The sequence below is a fragment of the Melopsittacus undulatus genome, chromosome 4 (genome assembly GCF_012275295.1).
Source record: "Melopsittacus undulatus isolate bMelUnd1 chromosome 4, bMelUnd1.mat.Z, whole genome shotgun sequence".
NCBI classification, from domain to species: Eukaryota; Metazoa; Chordata; class Aves; order Psittaciformes; family Psittaculidae; genus Melopsittacus; species Melopsittacus undulatus.
In genome coordinates this window covers 67,807,274-67,823,826 of record NC_047530.1, presented here as the reverse complement: position 1 = coordinate 67,823,826, position 16,553 = coordinate 67,807,274, and the positions used below count along the sequence as shown (strand labels likewise).

General features: G+C 46.1%; 1 long non-coding RNA gene across 7 annotated transcripts in view; it reads left to right on the top strand.

Moving 5' to 3' along the window:
• Positions 1-16,553, top strand: part of LOC115947249 (uncharacterized) — a 47,955-nt gene that overhangs the window by 31,041 nt on the left and 361 nt on the right. For 5 of the 7 annotated variants that reach the window (XR_004081186.2, XR_004549560.1, XR_004081184.2 and 2 more), the window contains 4 exons: positions 4,302-4,399; positions 4,498-4,695; positions 5,299-5,565; positions 10,747-12,370. This is a non-coding gene — a long non-coding RNA (uncharacterized lncRNA). Of the gene's footprint in view, positions 1-4,301; positions 4,400-4,497; positions 4,696-5,298; positions 5,566-10,746; positions 12,371-16,553 lie in introns of those variants that run through there. The other 2 variants (XR_004081190.2, XR_004081188.2) reach the window with 2 other exon arrangements.

The window sequence follows — 16,553 nt, the reverse complement described above, 5'->3', positions numbered from 1 at the left end:
TTATTTGTCCCCTCTATCTCTGCTATGCCCCAGCAAGCAAAGCTGGCTGGGGTTGCTTATCCTTGCATTGTGGCCAGGCAGGCTCTTTTTCTGGTAGCATCAGCCCTGGCCTGTACCCATGTGCAAAGCTGTTGGCAAGTGTACATGGAGGGGAGTATTTCTTCTCATCAGGAACCTGGATTAAAATGCATATGAATACTAGATCCACAAGAAATTTTGTTTGGGCTTTTTTTGCCACCCTTCCCACCCCATATGTATCATATTTGCTGTCTCCATTTCTCTGGAGTCTTTAAATGTCATCCTCCCCACCAACTGGGTCCTGTTTGTAGAGCTGTGGTTTGGCTTATATTTGTTTCTTTGGCTTTAAGTGTATCTACCTCAACAACTGGAGAAGCTGATGCTCTTTGACTGGACAGAACCAGGGGGAACTGCAATGCCACTGTTCCCAGCAGTACTGCCAGCTTGTATCTTCCTTTTGCCCCAGCCCTGGAGGGTAATGATAAATCTTGGGTGTCAGAGACAGAGAGTGATGGAAGCTGTGGAAGCAAAAAGCAGTTTGGGTGACATTCCCAGAGTCACTGATGTTTCTTGGCACTGCAGTAAGGTATCAGAGGTAAGGATGGATCCTAGTGGTGGCATGGGTCACCCAAAGGATGAGGAAGGAGAAAGCAGTGATGACCCATGGTAAGGGAAGTCTTGGGGATGCAACACTGGGACTCTCATGCCTGCCACAAGATGGGTATGATGGAACTGCTCCTGCAGGGCCCCGTGAGCCAGAAGTGCAACTTGGGATGGTCACCTTGCCAGCTTCTGGTTTCCTGCTCCCTCAGACCGCCAGCACCCAGCAAGACTTGAGAGACCATGCAGGAATCACACCCTCAGAGACCCAACAAGCACTACAGCTGGCCAGAAACAGCATTCATGCCCCAGGCCTGCAGCTCAGGCTACAGTCTGTGAGCTGCCTCTCTTTAAAATGCCAGCAATGTCCTGTCGTTATCAGCTAATGCCCTCTAATGGGCCCATTAAACAGCTCTGTCTTTGCCTTGGTTTCTAATTCCCCCTCCCCTACTCATAATCAGGCGGCATTACCTGCTTCAGGAGATACGATTACACTACTTAATTCTTTCTAAATGACAGCGCTGAGCCAGCAGCAGAGAGCCATTCACCTTTACTTGGCCAAGCAAGACCCCTGGATGCTGGACAGAGGTTGGCAGTGGCAGGGAGAGACCCAGTTCTTACACCCAGTTTTCCCCTTCACTGCTTCAGCAGCAGGATGGGTGTCCCTGAGGGCATCTGCCTGTAATTACAGCAGAAGTATAGCAAGTACTTCCTCCATCCCTGGGAAGCAAAGGGCTCACTGCTTTCTCCCTATCTAAAGAAAGTGTTAACAACTGCTGTTGACCACAAGGCTTGCTGTCCCTCCAGCCTTGCCAGCCCAGATCATTGCTCAATGCTGGGGCAGAATCTTCCATGAAAACCAGCAGGACAGACAGGTGTCTATCACTGGCCCTCTGTCCCTCCCCATATAAATGTCTCTTAAAACATTTGAGGAACAGGGATTGGAGTGTTGGAGTGACTAAAAATCGACTGTTTTTTGCTCAGTGCTTGGTTGGCTTTATCTTGAGTTTGGGGAAATTTTTAATAGTGCTGACTATTGATAATATGTCACTGGGAATTTGCTTAGCATTTCATGGCACAAGTGCTAAAAATACAAGGTCCTGATCCCCAGAGTGCTTGGAAACATTGAGAGAAAGCAAACTCAGAGAAGTGGTAAGGTCGTGGAGAGATGTGGAGGTTCCAGGGGCAGAGCCAAATGAGAATGCAGTTGAAGAATGGGCCTGAGCAAGGCTTCTGGGGACCCAGAAGATAAAAGGGAGAGAAAAGTGTCTGCACTGAAAGGCTGATGGAGCATCCTCATTTTGAGATCCACCCACCACCTCGTTTGCTTTTTTCCACTACCCTTTCCCTGAAGATGAGGAAAACATGGCTCTGGGGTGCTTTCTGCAGATGGAACCTGTGGTGATAGTAATTTTGGTTATTCAGAAGAAAGCTAAAGGAGGGTGTAGACAAGAGTAGCCACAGACCTGAGAGATGGTGAAACATGTGCACTGCTCTGTGTCCTATAGCAAAGGGTTATTTGTGGCATGAGACAATGACAGAAATAGTCTTTAAGACAATATATTCCTTCCTGCAAACTTACTGTGCATTTTAGTCTGTTTTCTGTGTCAGTTTTTTTCCTAATGACCTCTGATATGGCAGGTGGGCCTTCATCTTCTCCATTTCGTGCTGGGCTGTACACTTTTTGAGGTTTGTTTTCTTTCCTTTCCATGTTGCTCTGTTATAATATCATGCTGAGCTGCTAAACCCAGCTGCAGTTTTGACAGATGATGATGCACCATGATTTGACATTTTCATGAGCACTAAATACACATGCTTACAAATTTTAAAAGGGGAAAGAACCCTCCACTTCCACTCTCTCCTGGCTTGTTTTCTTTGTTTGGCTTCATTTTAGAGTTGATGAAAGATGCTACGTTAATGGCTCTTGAAACTGAAACCCTCTATTTAGCTGCTGAACGAGTGGGACAAGGGAGCTGACCATTCATGCTGCTTCTCTGTTGCTTCTGCAGCAGGCTTCACTGCAATGGCAGTGCTGTCCCCAGCACACTCACACTGTTGCTTTCTGCCTCGGCTGGTGTGACAATGCCGCTCAGAAGGTGTCATCTGTGTTATTAAACTCTCCCCCATTGCTCTGTGGCTCTGGATTTAGCACATGAAGCTTTAAATTTCTCCTAGAAAATCTGCTAGATGCAGCAACTCCTTCCTTCTTTGCAGCCAAGGCAGTGTTGCACAATAATTTGAGAGAAGTGATCCTCTAGAGGATAGGAGGGATGGTTGACCCCAGAAGGAAGCCTATACTTGAACCGTAATCTCCTGGTGGAGAAAGGATAGAGAAAAAGGTAGGAATACATTTAAAACAGTCAGCTCTTATATTCTGGGAACTTTCATCCTGCAGTAGAAGAAGCCAAAGAGAGTTTTTCCTTCACTGTTGGATGGAAGTGGAATCAGGCTATTTATTCTTGATGAAATGTCAAGGAATGGTTGATTGTGTTTAGAAACAGTGAAAAGGTATAATAGATAGTGCTTCCTGCTCCAAGGCAGAACAAGAAGTGATAGTGAGGAGACCAGATCTGGTAACTATCAGCACACATCTTTTTTTGTGTTGTAACTGATGTGACTCTGGTATTCACAGTGGATCTTGGGCTAGAGAAGAAAAATACTGAGGTCTATCAACATTTCTGCCATCTGAAGAGCTAACTAACCGTGCCTTGGGATACTACAAAATGAGGAGTACTCTTGCATGGCAGATTGTAGAGGTCCCATTTCCGTAGGGTCACTGAATAACGCAGATGGAGATGCTGCCAGTCTGTTATTGTACAGAAGAAAGGCAACCCTAATTCTGGGCCTGGTGGGGCTTGCCTAAACTTGGAAAGCCAGCCATGAAGGAGGTCTTCAGACTCCAATCAAGACAGAGGTGAGCTCCAGGCTGCTATTTCTTGTATGAAAATGCCATGAACAGAAGGCGGGAAGGTTTTGCTGTGCCATCCATTGTCAAATCAAGGGCAGCTGAAGGAAGAAGAAGGAGGACCTCAACACGTATAGGGGAAATCCATCTGAGTCTATACTCAGCACTTTCCCAGCTTCTGTCTAATGAAGTGCTGATCCTATTACTGGTGGGTCTGAAGCAGTGTGAGATTTAAGTGATTGGTGTAGACAACCATGAAGTTGCCAATGTGAAGGCTCAGTTAAATCCTCTGGTGGGCTGCATCCAATTGCATGGTGTTGGGGCTGCAGCTGTTATGGAGGAGATAGAATTTTGGTCATCTCCTGGCATCTCACAAAAGTCTGTTCTTCAAGAACCGCAGGCACAGTATGGAAACTTTTATCTTCCCTGTTTTTTTGTGTTTTGTTTTTTTTTTTTTTTAATTAAACCCCAAACAGATGAAAAAGAAAACTTTCAGGGAAAGTAGAAGCTTTTTTTCAACACATTAATTTTAAACGCAGGGGGGAAATTAATTTTTTATTTTCCATTTTATTTTTATTTTCCATTTACTTTTGGCACCGTTATCAACCCACCACAGTTACACTTCATCAACTGTACTTTGTTCAGGCTGTAAGCTCCTTGGGACAGGACTGCCTCTGATACACAAACCAGGGGTGTAATTAAATGTACACCCCTGTACATTTATGTAAATAAAATGAACAGCCTTGTAGAGGTAATCACTATTTTTGTGCTGCTTCAGGCACTTGTGGAAAAGAAAGGTTTCTCACCGTGGGCCTGCTCTCCGCCAGCTGCCATGCAGATGTTGATGTGCTTGCTGCCACCTCAAGGAAAAGGAAGGTGCATCGTTCACTCATTAATATTTTACATTGAAAACTGGAAGTGCTATGTAAATCCTAAGTTCATTATTGTTCTATGCTTTTTTATTATTATAATAGAGCAAGAGGAGAGGCAGCAAGTGGGAGCAGCACACCATGCCCATTCACAGCCATCATGGTGTCGCATTGAGAAGATGGTCTTGTCTATGCTTGCCACCCACTTCTGTTTGCATGGGAAACACTGACCTATGAAATTGCAATGAGTGAGAAAGGACAGGAGGGAGACCAGGTGTGAGAAAAGCAGACACAAGCAATCAGGTAGTATTTTACTTTACTGGTCACAGAAATTAATGCTGTCTGAGGCATGAAAGGGAAAAACCCAGAGGATTTGATCTTGCCTGCCACTTACATCTTTTCCCAAGCACAGCGTTCCCCTCCACCTCTTGGACCCTCAGCAGCCGGACACCACCTTGATGTCCCTTTCTCCACACTGGGCCTTGGGGCAGGAGCTGGTGGTGCGTTGTACCACTGTGTTTGAATGTCAGCCCAAGGGAAAATGATGGGCATGAAGGAGCAGGAGCAAAAGTCTTTGAATAGAGAAAAAGTGAGCTGCTGCTGGAGACAGCAGTCTTGATGGTGTGGAAGAAGACGGTACAACAAAAGGGGAAAATTTTTGCAGGCAACCTGACTATGCTTTTATCTGGGCCCTCTTCATCTCGATTCTATGTTCTCTGATGAAAAGAGCTGTTGGGTGACTCTGACACACACCATCCTGCTCCATAGGAAGAGCACATCTTAATTAGTATCAGGAGTGAATGGATGGGCAAATTCCGCTGCCGGAGGAGCGCCCACCCTTACACCCCTCTGAGGTTTTCCAGTCAGCAGCTTGTGGTGAAACTCTCATTTTTATTTCAAATCCAGGGTAGAGCATTGTTGGGCACCAGCAGGAGAGGTGGCCAAATGGGAGCCCATCCGGGTAGGAGGCAGCAGAAAGATGTGGCCATTCATTTCCCACTGAGGCATCCTGCCAGTTGCGCACAGGAACCCTTTGCATGGGAAAATTATCAGAGAACAAACCCAGCTCCTAATCCACTCCTCAGGGCACTCCCAAGCCTCCTCAGCACAAGTGATGCCAGGGAGAACACCAGAGGTACTGGCCCTGCATCAAGCAACCAGCAAAGGGGACAGGTAGGTGACAGCTACCCAAATGATCCCTCCTTGTTTATTTTTAGCCCTAGTGATCCGGGAGCAATGCATTTATTTGGGAGATTTGAACAGAAGTGGCAACAGATGCACTGTGTAAAAAAAAATGTGAAAGCCACTATTAAGCTTTCAGGAAGAGAAAAGAGAGGAGAAAAACTGCAGGCATCAGAGATAAACGCACGCAAAATTGTGGAAAGGCAATATTTAATAGCTCACCAATCACATTCTCATTTCCAAGGTACATTACCTCTAGAGCTGAATTAACTATAGAATCTTTAAAAAGAAAAAAGAAAAGAAAAGGAAAAGAAAAAGAACAAAAACTGAGCACCAACCACCACCAAGAAAGAAAATATTGGCTGCTGCCCCTCCATTAGGAGAGCTCTCCTAATGCTACCAATGCATCCCCCACTTTTAGGCATCCTGGGGCAGTTCTTGTTCAGCATCTCCTGGCAGTCCCTTCCTGATGGCTGTGCCCAGTGGTAAGTCTGTCGCTTGCAAGGGTTATGCTGTGTGCCTGGAAAGCGAAGTTTTGGAGCCTATCAATGGGAAGTTTTTGAGCCTATCAATAAGGGATGTTTTACCCTTCCCACCTGACTGTTTTCACTAGAACAACCCCAAATCTAGAGAAACTCATGGAACTTGATGGAGGGTGGGAAGGGGCAATAGTAAAGGGGAAAGTGCAGTTATGGGAACTTCTTACACCAGCTTCACCTGTAAAGGCTGTAACAGGGTGAAATCAAGGTCCCTCTAGACCAGTATGTTTTCTTCCACAGTTGCTATAGGCATATATTTAGAGAAGAATAAAACCAAGCAGGCTGATGTGACTGGTCCTAATCTGCTCATCTTCACATCCCTGTTCCATTGCTTGTTACCTCCTTCAGCAGTGGAAGTTATTCCCTTTCCCCTGTACGTGAGACAGAGAAGCCAATTCCCTCAGCAACAGACAAGGTTGGCATTGATGTGCTAAGGCTGCTATGGATCAGCTGGACCACAGGTCTCATTCTCCCCTGGCTATCAGTATCTATCTGGTGGGTCTTTTACAGCTGTGTTGTGGGACCCTCTTGTTCTGCACTAATATCACACTAAGTACAATAGGACTTGTGAATAGGCCTTTTAGGCACTGCATTAATAGCACAAATAAAGAAAGAATAACCATCCCTAAATGGAATAGCTCTTTCAAGGAGGTATTACCTTTAATCATTTCTAAATTCGTGTAAGGCAACCTGGAATTACCTACAAAGGACTCTCTATAAAGCCAGATTGTATTGCATTTAATACCTATGCTTTTAGCCCTCTCTTTCCTTATTTTCTTGTACTTAGATAGACTTTCCTTTAGAGGACTTGATTTTTTTTTATCATTTCCAAGTGTCTGCACTGGCTCAAAAGTGACTCAGTACTTGATCAATACCTCTGGTAGCTGTTGGTACAGCCACTGATGGGAAGCCAGCAGAGAATTATTCAGGTGAAAGCCTTCCTGAAAAATCAGTCAGAAGAAGGCTGGTTAGTTTGCTACTTTTAAATAGCTGTTGTTTTCAGAAATTGGGGGAAACCAGAGGAGCAGCCCGAAAACAGATTTTGGAGAATGCCAGAGGTATTTAAATACCCAATGGAGGGAGGCAGGAGCTTATAGCAACAAAGCACATTACCAGTACAGCACAAAAAGTCAGATTTCCAATACCACTGTACTTTGCAGTAGGAAAAAGCCTGCAAAGACATAAAAAAAACCTTTCTGGTTCAGCTGATTCGTGCATCTGTACTTGCCATGAAGGCTGTCCTGACCTCCAACTCTTTTCCTCTCCAGGGAATCTGGAGTCTGATGTGATTTCTCTGCCTAGTAACACCCAACAGATTTCCCTGCCTGCCTTCACTCCATTCACTCCTGAGCCTACACAAACATCTTCCAAAGATGTTAGAGGTGCAGAGCAATGGTGTCAAAGCTTATAGACAGGCATAGGGTGGGGTAGAAAAGAACTTAGAGTCAAATTTCCTTGTAGCCTTTTACCTTGATACCTACAGCTGTCCTGCTCTCCAGCACAGCACCTCCAGCTTGGAGTGAGCAGGAGGACCCTCCCTGCCTTTCCCCTCTTGTCCTTGAGAATGAAGTTTATTCCTGATGCTTGCAGGATATTAACCCCCCTCTCTCCTCCAAACCATCTTCTGATGCTGAATGTTGCAGGGAGCAGTCCCACGGGACCCTGAAAAAATACTGCTTTCCACTTGGGACTGAACCAGGTAACAGCACTGCAGAACCTTTGATGCTCCGCTCAGGGGACGCTCTGCTGTCAAAATCCTCCCCAGGCACTTTCTGCTCCAGCAGAGCATCCTAACCTTGCAGCACTGAAGGTTCTTGAGAAAAGACCTGTATCACTTCTGTGTCTGGTTCTGGGCAGCTGACAAGCAGTTTCCTTAGTGCCCAGCACACATCTCCACTTGGGAAATCCAGCTCCTACTGGCAAGGATTTTTCCGTGAGTCTCGCTTTCCTCCCCTCTCACTCCAACCCTGTGCAATGAATGCTGTGTTACATACCACATGTGCCATCCATCTTTCCAACCATGTGCTATCACATCTTCAAGGAAGGGGCAGATTGATAAATTGATTTGGAAGGGGTTTCATCATTAAGGGGAAACTGGTTTGGTGGGACAATGGCAGCCTGTGTCCCTCACCAGTCTCTGAGCACCTACAGGTGATGCTAGTACTCAGGCAAAAAACATGTGAGGAGGCTGAACTTCAGGGAGCCCTTTGTTAAAGCATTTGCAGCACATCGCTGCATCGGCCTGTGAAAATGCGACTGTCACCCCCAGGCTAAACCCAGCACTGAGAAACCTGACAGCCTCGGTGAAACCAGCCACAAGTGACTTCTCCCATCCTCCTTGGGAGAGAAGATAAATGTCATAAGTCATCAGCCGTCACGGCTTATACAAGGCACATTTTTCTCTCCCTGGTGCTGAGTTGAAACCGCTCTGGAGGGAGGGAGGGTGAAGGGAAAACATTGGAAGGGCAAGTGGCAAAGGGGAGTTGTGAATCCTGGTAAGCTTCCCACGTCCCTTGGGTGGGACCATCAGCACTGATAGAAAAATGCGTGCTTAAAAATGAGGGAAACAAGGTATGCAACCATACAAGCACTACAAAGGCAGCCAAAGCAGGTAGATAGGTTGGTGTCTGGATGGGTAGACATCTCTGCAACACCAAATCCTGCAGATTGTGCACAAACTCAGCACCTGCTGCCTTTGCTGAACAAATGCCTTTTCAGCAAGCCACTGCTGCATGCAAGCAATGGTGGACCCCAGGCAAGACCAGCTAGAGGGGCTAAAAGTCCTCCCACTTCACAGAAGCTGCCTGCTCATATTTGGTATAGGTATATTTGCTGAACAAGCCCATGCTCTGCAAGTCTGCTTTTTTGGATGAAATTGCACCTTACCAATCCATCAGGTGGGAACCCATCTTAACAACCATCAACCACACCCCACAGGTCCTTCTGTGCAGCCCAAAAGCCATGGACCATGTGCTTCTCTCTACGCAAGGGAATGAGTGCAAGGAAAGTTTTTAGTACTCAAAAGCCCATTTTCTTCCCTTTTGCTGTCTTCAGGAAACTCATGTACCCCAGCAGAGCCTCCTTATTTTGGGCACGGAGGAGGAGGCTCTGCCTTTGCAAAGCAAAAGTCATGCCAGCAGCTCATGAGCAAAGTAGGTGTAAGAAAGGAGTGGACTGGAAAGGGTTAGAGCAAGGGGAGGAGATACACCAGGAAGCCCAGCTTCCCTCCCAGCTTCCAGGTAGTTTAAGCTTAATGGTAAGTAACAATTCCTGTAAACCCAGATAATTTCACATTGAAAAGGCCAAGAAAACATTTTCAGCACAGCAGGCAGTGCTGTGCTACACAGGTGAGCAGGTGCAGGTAGAGATGGGGATATTCATCCCAAGAGGCAGGTGTGTTTTCTGTAAGTCAGATTCTGATTTGAGTGATTGCCTCCTTGTCCCAAATTTGGATGGGGATGAAATTGTGGGTCTTCCTTCTCCTTAACCACTGGTTGCTGCTCCTCTGTTTCACCCATCAGGGTGAGAGGTGATTCTCATGATCAGCCCAGGGCAGGTGCTTTCTTTGGGGATACCTTGAGCCAAATACAACTCATGTATATTTAACAGTTTGTAGTAGAGCCTTACCCATCCATTGTCTTGTCTCTCCTGGAACCCATGCAACATATTGGCATCTTATAGGATGCAGTCTCACACTCCAACACTGCCTCCATTTTATGAAAATCACTTAACCTCTTCTGACAGCATCCCCATGCCATGGCCTCTGCCAAAATACCCCCACCCTGGTCAAGGACCACTTGCAAGGACAAATCTTGCTGAACCAGTATGACTTTGGATCATGCAGGTAAAATTCAGCCACTGAAATTTGCTGGGTGATGAGTATAGCCTGGCAAATAATTCTATGCAAATAGCTTGCTAAATGAATTGAGCTTCTCTCGCCTCTCACAAACCACCCATGACCATGCTGTGACCCACGATGTCCTCAGGTAAACCAGTTATTGGAAATCATTCACCACTCAGAATCTGTTCTTGGGTTTAAGGCACTCAATAAGTGAGCTGTGCAGATTGGCAGCGGCTGGTCACATAAATCATGAGGCATTTTCTTCTCTGTCCTAAACATGCCAGAAGTCAGTGGGCTGAGATGCATCCTGGAGAGAGACCATGGACACATAGGATTACCAAATTTTGGAACATGTCAAACCTTTGCCTCCCTGAGCAATTAAGTTTTGTGTAACACATCACTCCAAGGGAAAATGGGCCCTTGCAGAGAACATAGCTCAGATTTAATCTTGCTGTATTGAGTTCACACATAAATAATTACCTGTGAACTTGCTTCTTCAATCTACCCCACTGACCAGCCTCTGTTGAGGCCTGGGAAATTCTCTTTCGTTAGATATTTTGCATAAGACAAGTCAGAGAAGAGGTGCCAAGGGGAGGAATGAGTTTTTAACATGAACACATCAGGCAGCATTTGCAACATTTACCCAGAGGATATTCAGTCCTGCTATCCCTATTTTTGCAGTGGCTCATTGCAATGATTAATTTAAAGTGCCAGCATCAGGAATCATGGGAACATATGAGAAACCCAATTTTTCTGTTAAAATAGAAGTAAGTTTCTTTCTTGACGTTACAGGAAGAAGATGGGAAAAGGTCATCATTAAAGAAATGTAAAACACTGCTCCGCTTCTCATCGAATCTCTTCTTTTTCATTCCATTTCTTAATTTGGAGAAGAAACCCTCTCATTTGGAGTGCACCATATGGTTGCAGATCACCAAAATGGAAAAGTCGATATCATCCGACCTTTAGAAGCAGATGCCCTGGTTTCCCACAGGCAGGGTGCTCAACAACAGGCACACAGCAACTACCTTACATACATCTTTCAAGAGCTTTCATGACAAAATTGGGCTTGTACTTCCCAAAGCAGTAAGCAAGGTATGTGGGCTGGGGATGATGACTCTGTGTATAAACTGTATCTTCACCCTTCCCACCTACCAGTCCCTCCTGGTCACTGCTCTGGCCCTATGCTAGGACAAGAATTGCTACCAGGCATTGTCTGGGATGCCTTGTCTATGCATTATTTGCCTGCCTTGATGATACAGCCTGTTTCTTCAGGCTATCTGAGAATGACACTTTTTAGGGACCTTCACCATGGCCACAAGCTTGTCTTTTCTTACACTTCATAGTTTTTGGCCTCTCCACATCTGCTATGTAGTGCTGAGAAATGCATGGCCTTTGGTTGAGTATGTGAAGGGGTCTCCCTGTGCCTATCTCAGATTGGACCTCTTAACCACAGGTCTGGTTTTTGTTGTTGTTTTCTCCAGTCTTATACTTTGAAGCAACATCTTGTTGCTTGGTAAGGCCAAGAAAGCCTTTCCTGTAAATTTGCAGTCTGCTTCGCTGCAGCTGTACTTTAAGTGTGACTGCAGCAGGCCCCTCTCCTTCCCATGTGTACACTTCCCCATCCCCATTGCAGGTGGCTCTGTGAGCATCTCTTGCCCCACTGCTTCCTAATGGCAAGTGTGTAGCTCCCAGTGCTACGGCAGCTCTCAGTCAGGCAGAAGAAAGCCAAGCTTCCTCAGAACCAGCCTTGGACATGGGGGTAAAGCCACTCAGGCATTCAAGTGGATCAGGTTTGATACAGCTGATCAAGTGTGCTGCAGTGCAGAGCATCTGGCTGGATGTAGAGCCACTGCTTTGCCTAACATGCCAGGTCACCTTCATGCCAGGTCTTCCCCACCTGTAGAGGCAGTGGGCCAGATGATGCTGGGCAGCAAGAGGGGGTCATACCCATTTAGGGTGAGGCATCTCACCCACCAGCTGGAGTTAGGATTTTTGAAACTTTTCTGCCATATCCCTAACCCCAAACCCATCCACTTCTGTGGATGTTGCACACAGGTGCACTCTGCCTCATCCCCAGGCAACATTCCCTACCTCAGCAATTCACTGAACAAGTCATGTCCTCATGTCCCTACACCTAGGCTCCTCTGTCTTCATCTGTTGTAGCCCCCTGTCTTTATTATGCATCTCTCCCCTCTCTTCCTGTCCCCTTGTGTTAGGCACGTTGGGGTGAATCCCATCCCTTGTGGCAAACCCCTTACCTTTAGCAAGCAGAGGGCTCGCAGTTATTTACCAGGGAAAGGGTAAGCCACAGCATTTATATAAAACATATTAATAATTTTGCCCTTTCTCTCCACATTTACCAAATTGATTTTTGAACTGCTAGCAGTTGTATTGCAATAAATATAGTTGAAATCCATTGCACGTAATGGTTTATAAATTGTGAATCATAATTCAGCGGGAGCTTGGGTTTGGTTTGCTGGCTTCTGTCAGTGCATGCACGCGTGCCTGTGTTTTCCTTTCTGCAGCCCTTAAGCCTGCACAACTCTCCAGTGGAGTAATAAATTGGGAATAATAGAAGCTCTGCTAACGAAATTTCACTTGTCAGTTGGAAGATCTCATGCTGTGCGTTAAGTTCTTGCAAATAGTGCAAGGTAAAAAATAAAAACAAAATACCCCCATCTCCCAGGTCTCTGGTCTGTGCTATCAGCAGGATGTGTCCGGATGGAAGAAGAGTTCACATTTGCAGCTCCCAGCAGCGGCATTGGTTTATGCCCACCATGAAAATGGCCCTTGTACCAACTTCAGTGCTGCAGGAGGGTGTAAGCTTGCAGCTATTTTGTGATGGGGTCCTCTTGCAAGGGCACCACCAGCCCCCTGCCAAGGCAGAGATGGAGAGCTGGGATTGGCGGGGGACTGAGTGCTGCCCCACGATGCAGTAGCAGCAACATCAGGTTATATATTCAGTTCACAGCACGAGGTTCTTCCTACCAACCATGTTTGGCTGTTGTCTGAGGCAACTGTTTACAGTAATACTGGGTTTACTACATCCCCGGGGATGGGGATGTTCAGGGGAATGTTTTGGCATCAAGCATGGAAGATCCCTGGAGTGGAGGAGGCCTGGGTGGTAGCAGCTCTGCCTTGGCTATTCCCCCAGAAGTTTGGCCACAGTAAAGAAGAGATGCTTGGGAAGAAGGAGCATCTGACAGTGGGGGACAGCACTCACTGCTCTTCTACCAACACCACCGTTGCACAACCACACACAAGATACTGTCCCTGCTGCCACGATCCCCAAAAACACAGTTGCAAAGGTGACAGGCAGGGGAAGCAGGAGAGTTTTGTGCAGGCAGTGAGATCCCCCCAGGGTACAGAGCCCAAGCTGGAGCTCAGTGCAGCAGTCAGGCAGGAAAATCCATATCTGCTGCTGATTTATTATCTGTTGGGAGAAATGTAGCACAGATATTTTTAAAACGTGGGTCCATTAAGCTCTCCAAATGGGCCGGCTCACCTGCTATTTTAACAACACGTTGTGACACCATCTTCTTTTGTAAGTATTGCTTTTGGACTTATTAACTCTAAGCTGTCATATCCCATTTTGAGGGAGGAAAATGCCATCGAGATGACCGCTCTGGCTGAACAGAAACTGCTTAATGAGTTTTTACGGGGTGCAGAAAATTTAGGCACCAGTCCAGGACTTTGGGGAGGAAAAGGATGGATCAATTAGGAATTGTAGTATTTACACTGCTTTTCATTTTCACACTCTTTTCTCTTTGTGGCTGTCGTGGGTTTTGCCCAGCCGGTAACTCAGAACAATGCAGCTGCTTACTCACTTCCCTTCTCTCTCCCCTCTCCCCTCCAGCTGGGATGGGGAGGAGAATCAAAATAAAGTATACCCCATGGGTTGAAATAAGAACCTGTTTTATAGTAACTGTTATTTAGTCCAGTAACTAAAGTATAATATAAAACTACTACTAATAATAATGATAAGGGAAATAACAAGGGAAGAGAATATCAAAGTAATAAGTAAAGGAAAAAAAAAACAATAATAAACACAAGTTATGTACAGCTCAATTGCTCACCACCCACCAACCAATACCCAGCCTGACCTGGGAAGTGATCTGGGCCTTCTGAGTAACTCCCCCCAGTTTATATACTGGGCATGACGTGCATTGGTATGGAATACCCCTTTGGCTGGTTTGGGTCAGATGTCCTGTCTCTGCTTCCTTCAGTCTTCTTGTGCCTCTCCTCACTGGCAGAGTATGAGACTGAAAAGTCTTTGGTTGGAGTAAACATTACTCAGCAACAACTGAAAACATCGGTGTTATCAGCGTTGTCCCCAGGCTGCACCAGCTACTAAGGAGAAAAATAACTGTTAGAGCTGAACCCAGGACAGTGGCCTTGTGTTTATTGTGGAATGGGTGCATGAAAGCCTGTGAACTTCATCTGAGACCCAGGAATTAAGAAGATGGGAATAGTTAAGTGTCATCCCAGCAACATGAAGTGTCTGCAATAGTGGCACATGCCTACGCACAGACCCTTCTTTGTGCCAAAAACTGTTTCTCCTGTAAGAATATGCCTGGGTGCTGCCAGTGGCTGGTGCATGCCCTTGGGCGAGGAGAGAGGCACTGCCAAGAGAAACAGAGGTGAGGTCATGGACAAGGGAAAACAAACTACGTCTTGTGTCTGGGAATCAGCTGCCAGTGTGGAAGAAGGGTGGAAAAAGGGACTTTGCCACTTCCCAGCCTTTTGGCAGCAGAGGGCTCAGGGCAGCCCTGTGAATGGGGAAGGGGCTGGATGCTCAGGTCTGCAGTCCCAGCCTGTTTTGGCCACAGTTTATTGCCTGAGTTTACTTAAAAAAAAAAAGGAAGAAACTTCTTTGGAGAAAAGCACATCTTGTAATGAGATGCCAGGAAGCTGGCAAGTTTGGGGGATGCTTGCAGCACTGCTGCTCCATCATGCTCAGTGGAGCAGCGTGTAGACATGAGACTGACACAGCGAGCTGCCACTCGGTCTGGGGACTGTGAGCCCCTCGCCAAGACTGTTCTCCATGTGCAAAACAAACTGGAGGGCTGTGAGCAGGGCTTGGCCATGCCATGCCCTTGATGCACACACTGTGCACCCCTATGCCAAGGCAGGGTGAGAGTCTCGGGGCTCATTTTCCAGCACCAGCCCATTACCCCTTCCCTGGAGTGCAGCTTTCCAGCAGGATCTGAGTGCTGGCACCTACAGTCAGAAGAGCAAGCCAAGTAGAAGCATGACACATCCTAGAAATACAACAAAGAAATTACTTCAAGGAGCCAGATTTGGAGACAAGGAATGACAGCATTTAACCCTTGGCAGCACTTGCTGCTCTCTAAGACAGTGCATGGGATGGAAAAATAGCCATGTGCTGAAAAGAGACAGTGGCAGCTCCCCATCTCTGCCTTTTTGTTGACTGTTAGGGATAACTAGGTCCATCTGTAGATGCTTTAGCCACACCAGGGCTGTAATTGCTTCATCTTATCCTAGCCCTATCAGTTTTAAAGGAGGCTTGTAGATGCTGCTGTTGACTACAGCATCTGGTGTCAGATGTGGGTGCTTGAGGTCCCAGAGCTGCTGGGAGAGGATGCATTGCCTGGGCACTGTGGGATGCACAGGTAGGAGATATGGCAGTTATGGCATGGATATGGGAGCTGAGTGCCTGCCACAGAGAGTTTTGGTTGATTTTTGTTACAGATAGCTCTTAATAATAAATTGTTGGGTCCTCTGCTCTGCTACCAATGTTGGTAAAGGTGCATGTTTTCCTGTGCTGTTCCCTGTCAATCGCCCATGTGAGCACCTTCTAGTTATTGCCTTTAGGAATGAAAAGGAAACCTTGGTCCCACTTCCTGGCAGAGTATTCTCTAAGCTGCCTGTACTCTACCTTGCTCCCTTTTTTATGTTACAATCACAGCAGAGTTTTGCTTGGAAAATTGAAAAAGTAGCCAAGAAGAATACACACAACTGCCCAGGAGAGATAATCAGTTGTTAAAACATGCCTGCTGTTCTAATTAGAAAGGAAATGAAATTGGGTTTAAAGTGGAATTAACTGAAGGCTCCCTTATCCTGTCTATCTGTTGTGCTCTCCTAGACCTTCTGGGCAAATGCAATAGAAAATAAAAAGAAAGCTGATCCTCTCTGAAGCCTCTATCCCTTAGAAATCCCTCCAAAGCTCTGGACCTGAGCACTGCCAGAGAGACATCAAGTCCCTTCTGCTCAGCCAAAGTGTACCTTCAGATTCAGCATCACCAGTTATATGGGCTCATGCAGAGCTCAAGTTTCTCTGCTGTCTTTTGCCAATTTTTGGCATCCAGGAAATAAGCAGTAGATTGCATGTGTCTAATAGGTAGTTTAAGTTGTTAGAAATGATTTTCTGTTTATTAAATCTTAGTTGGTACCATAGGTATCTTCTACTTCTTCAGGTGAAGGGTTAAAAGCCTGTGTCACTGATGTTAATATGACAACAATAGTAACAGACTTTGCCTCTCCTTCTAAAGGAGAAGCACTCTGGCCCTGAAATCTGTCCCCTGTGGAGTAAAGTGTGCAAATAGGTAGACTGTGTTATGCAGTTAACATGCTTTTGT